This window comes from Labrus bergylta, chromosome 7 (assembly GCF_963930695.1).
Source record: "Labrus bergylta chromosome 7, fLabBer1.1, whole genome shotgun sequence".
NCBI classification, from domain to species: Eukaryota; Metazoa; Chordata; class Actinopteri; order Labriformes; family Labridae; genus Labrus; species Labrus bergylta.
In genome coordinates this window covers 28,246,356-28,250,824 of record NC_089201.1, presented here as the reverse complement: position 1 = coordinate 28,250,824, position 4,469 = coordinate 28,246,356, and positions in this window count along the sequence as shown.

Sequence of the window (4,469 nt, the reverse complement as noted above, 5' to 3'; positions counted from 1 at the left end):
CTCAGGGGGGTGCTTTGAAATTATGAGAACAAATATTTCACAACTGGGAAATTTGTGTGTGGTTGGGTTGTGCAGATAGTTTTAGAGCAGCAGCTTGTGGGGACAGTATGCTGTGAACATCATTGTGCAACATGAGACAGTGACAATGCTAATGCACTTCAAAGGCAGCGTGGTTGTCACAGGTCCTTTAAAAGCTCGCTCGCCCAGTCAAAAAAGTGCCAGAGGGAGAAAAACCACAAGGCTGTGCTTTGATCTCGCCAGGTCTTTCACTTTTGATAAGAGCTTCTGAAGCAAACGAGGAAAACATTGCCATCGTATGGCACGTTAATGAACCTGAAGTGCTGGAAGCACAAACTAGACCTCGAGGATTCAAATTCTATGTTTTCCTGTTTGTTTTTCAGTCTTTTAGGGCAATGATTTAATCCTTTGAAAACACTCTACCAGCACTCTACATTTGTCAAGAGCTGTCAGACGGAGACAGAAATGGGTGTTATTTTAATGTTGGCAATATGTAAAAGCCTTAGATTGGTATATAGTACATGTATTGCAGAATCTATGTCCTGTGCATTGGGGGGCTAGACATATTTAATCACATCATTCCCTCTCCCCACCATGCATATGCATTGCTAAATCATGCTGCTTCTTGTCAGCAGTCCAAAAAAGCCTCGCATAAGATTGCAATTTGTAGGGATTAATGTATTTTGGGAACAAATTGCAATTCTCCGGTGCCTTTGTTCAAGCCATCAAAGCAACTGCTGAGTCATTGCTTTCTTAAATTAGTGTAAAACAAAAGTTTCAAACTCATAGCTGCTTATTTTCTGCATCACTGTATTCACGCAGCGTCACATAAATATGTGAAAGTGGATAAGCAGACAATCCTTTTGCATGATGAGAGCTCTGTACTCTTAAAACAGCACCTGTGCTGGGCTCTTCCTCTTAGTTTAGAGAGCAGAGGTTGTATTGATTCCTGCCGGAGCCGAGATGAGAAAACATTACTGTAGAGCTCTTTGATGTGTGAAACCATTCATGGCTTTTCCTTTAGCTCTAAACCTCTTCAGCTCTTCAGCCGTACACAGCTTGTGACATTATGGAGAGTTATTGTGTCTTACTCTCAGACTGAAAAGACAGAACATAAGAACAGTGTTTACTCTTAAAGCCTTTGAGGTGATAAAAAATGGACAGGGCAGGATATATACTGCAGAGTCACAGCTTTGTAGGGCATGCAAGTGTTCCACTCAGGTACCTGTAAAGAGATGTGAGGAGAATTTACGTGGGAATGCTAAATAAAGCACAACGTTACTTTGACTAAAGTGCTAACTGCTTCTCTTAGATATACAAATCTGGCATTTAAGTGACTTTCCCCAACCATGATGTAACCTGAAAAATAAACAGGAGGAGGAGTGGGAACATTTACAGCTCGCTCTCCTCGTGATAATGAGAGCCCGCTGAGTCAATCAGCAGAAAACTAACACGCCGCTGGGCGTCTCCTGTGGAGGCGTCCCGCGTCCACTGAGCCCCCCCGTGCGAAATACTTGTTGTTGACTTATTTAAATGAGATGAATGTTCCTTTCATGCAACACAGCGGTCCTCAGACATTTCCAGGATCTTTTCAGATGCTGGAACTTAGCTCACATACTCACATTTCTGGGTACAATTTAGAGTCATTTCCTGCTGCTGTTTTCACAGTGGAGCGCTCGGGGCTGCATTTAAAAGGTTTTGTTGGTAATTGTACCGCACACCCGTCTTATGGAGCGAAGCTGGGAAACCATTACTGCCACAACGTTAACTTTGAAAATTAAACTTACAATAATGTCTGATGGACAGTCTGAATAGGACATCATTTTACTTAGGCTATGAAGACATCTAACCTCTCTGGTGGTCTTTCTGTCTGCTTCTTTAGTTGTTTTGCACCTTTTTGTTTTGAATGTCTTTAAAATCATTTTTTAGACCTTTAATGTCGATTTGCATTTCATTGCAGTCATGTTGCACCTTTTTTGTTGTTGCTCCTTTGTGATGTTATTTAGCACCTCTCTTTTTGTTTATTTTTTTACCTTTTATAGACGTTTTTAACCGTTTGTGAATGTGTTGCACCATTTTAGTCTTTAATTCTCTTTGGTGATGTTTTGTAACTATTTGTTGTGGTTGTTAAAAATCCTTTGTTACTTTTTTTGTGTTCTTTCTAGTTGGTTTGCTTCTCTTCGATGTTGTTTGAGGTTGATGATTTATTTTTCAACCATACATTACAATAGTTACCTCAAACGAAGGTCCTTGTCTGGGGTTATTTGTGTTTACCTGCTTAACATGCAAACTAATCCATTAAGGATACTAACAAGCCAACTGCATGTCGCCATTTGGGAGGTTGGCATCAGATGGAGGTGTGTGCCACTCCTCTGACCGTTGTCTCTTTTTTGTAAATTACAAACTAGTTATTATTATGAATTAATGTTACTCAATTTAAACAATCCCTATGCCTTCTTACATTTGATCCTCACAGTGCTGTCAATAGAACAGTTCTCATGTTGTTATTGTTACAGGAAATCACTCTTAAAGATCCTGTTTTATTTTACAGTTCTGATGCCTCATGAATCATTGTGCAGCGCTCACACAGCAAACTGTGAACATGAGACGCATCAGTCTCTGATCAATAATGAGCATATGACAGTGATGGACTGCAGGAATTGCGGAGAAATCGGAGAGAGAAATAGTCCGGAGCTCAGAATACAGAGCACCTCAGTGTTTCAAGGTCACCGCTCTGTAGGACAAAAAAAAAAAATCAGATTGTTGTCAGGCATGATTGGGCTAGAAAACACTCCAGAAGTTACCTTTACTCTTTTAAGAGCATCATTACTTTTATTCATCAATAATACCATGAATCATATTTATCATACTGATTTCTGTCAACTGTCCAGGAAGGCTTCAGGAATGTTCAAACATTTACCGGCAGTTCTGGATCCTATGTTTGAAATCATCTTTACATACAACTATCATACAACACGTTGTTAGTATATATAAGGTCACAGTTAGATATTCACACATTCAAAACAAACTGAAGACCGCATGAACGTAACTGTAAGTGTAACAGAGGTTGCAGTCACCATTTTCATGTCCCCTATAGGACACCAGCCATTTAAAAAAAGATCTGAATTAACATCCTCGTTGTGTTTGATGTTGTATAGCAGTGATTCTCAAAGTGGGGTCCGTGAACCATAGCTTGGAGGTCCACAGAATAATTTAAAAACAATTTTAAAAGTGTGCTATATCATTTTAAAAGCATATCTAAAAACTGGGACGTTTTGCGCCAATATAATTAGCTGTTTTTTTCCAATACTCCCACCCACTTGTGCCATTAGATCAATTCTGATATGATCGTGACATGTCTGTCACTTTTTAGTGCGCAACGATAAAAAAAACAAAAAAACAAAAAACACCTTGGAGCCAACATTTTCTCCAAGTTTACAAAATGAATTACTTGGAAAGTATAAATGTAACCTAATTCTATCGTTGCAAAGTACTACATTGTACATTACTACATAGTATTAATATTTGCTCATCAACGTTATGATAATGAGGGGGGTCCTTGGAAACATTTCTCATCTGAAAAGGGTCCATGGTCTAAAAAAGTTTGAGAACTCCTGTTGTATAGAATAGATTTCTTCAACAAAGTCAAAGTCAAAGTCAAAGTCAACTTTATCGTCAATTTCAAAATATGCCAGACATACAGTGGAATCGAAATTTCATTTGTCTCCTTCCCGCGGTGCAATACAACCAAAATAAGGTAAAATAGGATAAAATAAAATAAGGTAAAATAAGATCAAATAAAATAAGATAAAATAAAATAAGATAAAATTAAATAAGGTAAAATAAGATCAAATAAAATAAGGTAAAATAAGATCAAATAAAATAAGATAAAATAAAATAAGATAAAATAAAATAAAGTAAAATAAGATAAAATAAAATAAGGTAAAATAAGATAAAATAAAATAAGATAAAATAAAATAAGGTAAAATAAGATAAAATAAAATAAGGTAAAAGAAGATAAAATAAGATAAGGTAAAATAGATAAATAAAATGAGGTAAAAATAAGATAAATAATATTTACAGTAATAAATTCTAAATTGTGCAAAAGGTACAAAATGGTAAATAAAATTAAATATTAAATAAATAATAAAATAAATAATAATAAATAATAATTAAATAAAAACGATCAACCAGCTTGCACATCAAGTAAAATACTTGCAGGAGGCTGGCCCTCGTGTCTCGGGCCGCATTTTGGCAGGGGCCCCTGAGAGCTGACTGACTTAAAAGCATATAACAGTGGCTTAAAATGTGCAAAGTTTGCAATGACAGTATAAGAAACCTCCCTAAGGGGGCCCCATCTGACAGCACTCACTCTTATTATGCTGCTAAGCAGTGTGTTCATTGTTGCCGTGAAAACCTAGTCAATGAAATGAAAGAAAGGGAAATGAAGG